Genomic DNA, 1,524 nt, shown 5'->3' with positions numbered 1-1,524 from the left:
AAGATGCATTCATAATTTGGTCAGAAGCTGTAAAGGAGTGTTCAACATTTACAAAGATATGCAAGGCGAATATGTGCTTGTTAAATTGCTACTGTTACTGTTACAAAGAATAAACATATAATAGAAACAAAGCTCAAAATGACATTACAGGCTAACAAGGTGAAAACAACCTAAAGCTAAAAACTTGCATTTAGAATAGAAAAAGAAACAGTTGGTCACATATACAAGAGGAAAATTTAGGTGAATGGTTGCTCACATGGAAATTGAGAGGGGACTTTTGTTTGCCACAAGCCACAAGACAAGTCAGTATTATGATACAGTTACTAAAAAAGCTAATACACTTTTAGACTTTAATACAATATCCAAACAAGCTTAAGTAATAGCAGCATTTCAATCTGTGTTTGCTACAATGTCTTTGGGGTACTGTGTTCAATTCTGGGTGCATAATTCAGGAGGGATATGGACACAACAAAGTGTTCAGAAGAGTAACTGGGAAGACTTCTAGAATCAGAAAAGCTGAAGAATATTGGGTTGCTCTACCGAAAAGTAAGAGAACACATTATTTCCTCAAAACTTCAATATATTGTGGAGAGAAACAGATCTGTACTATGTAACTCTAATTGGCACAATTAAAGCAAATGGGTAGAAGTTACGGGAAGTTTAAATCCAACTTATTATAAAGGAACAAAGTTTTGACAACCAGCGCTCATCAAAAGTGGAATGAACCAGAAAGTTACCTTGCAGGGGAGCTTCAAGCTTCCTTCACTAGACTGCAAAATAAACTTTATGCCTATGAACTGGCGACGGTTCATTTCTCAATGGTTGAGTAAGTATTTAATTGGTGTTGTTAAAACATAAAAAATAAATCATTCAGTATTAAACATCATTAAGATGTGCCTATAAAATAGAATTTTAAAAAATCAAGATACTTTTTAATACAGGTCATTTATTTTTTAAATATGAACAAGAAATATACTTGGGGAAAAAAATTAAGACCAAATTTATTATTAATTTTTTTAAAAATCCCTCTAGAGTTTTGTTCTGTTTATGTAGGGTTGCTATGAGTTGGAACCGACTCTATTCAATTTAACGAAAAGAACAGTTCTAATAAGCTCCTCATTTCCTTACTGACTGTGCCATAACAAAATGTGAATTAGGTAATCTGAAATATAATTTAACAGAATGGAACATGGCAAGACACGTGATAATTTTACTTCAAAAAGCCTGAAAACAAAGGTCACTTGGAAAGCAGCCAATGTACATGATAAAATAGGTTTTTACCATTTCTATTGAAGTCTGAATGTCATTTGACACACTGAAATGAATAGATTTGACTTTTTCTATGTAGAGAACAAAAACACCAGACTATATAATTATGGGGAAAATATTTTCTCATCTCCTATAGTAAAAAAAAAAAAAAGGAAGAATGACAGTATCCTTAAAGTACATATTTATGAATAATACAGTATTCCAAAATAGCATGGAAGTAAAATATTTCTAAGTTATGCTGCAATTAAAAAAGTA

At 31.7% G+C, this 1,524-nt stretch overlaps 1 protein-coding gene across 1 annotated transcript in view; it reads right to left on the bottom strand.

Moving 5' to 3' along the window:
* CEP55 (centrosomal protein 55) overlaps positions 1-1,524 on the bottom strand; it is a 21,615-nt gene that overhangs the window by 18,928 nt on the left and 1,163 nt on the right. The window lies entirely within an intron of this gene.

This window comes from Orycteropus afer, unplaced genomic scaffold, assembly GCF_000298275.1.
Source record: "Orycteropus afer afer isolate SDZICR_OR568_19922 unplaced genomic scaffold, OryAfe1.0 scaffold00293, whole genome shotgun sequence".
Classification (NCBI taxonomy): domain Eukaryota; kingdom Metazoa; phylum Chordata; class Mammalia; order Tubulidentata; family Orycteropodidae; genus Orycteropus; species Orycteropus afer.
The sequence above is the reverse complement of the archived record's forward strand: the minus strand, read 5'-3'. Positions and strand labels throughout refer to the sequence as shown.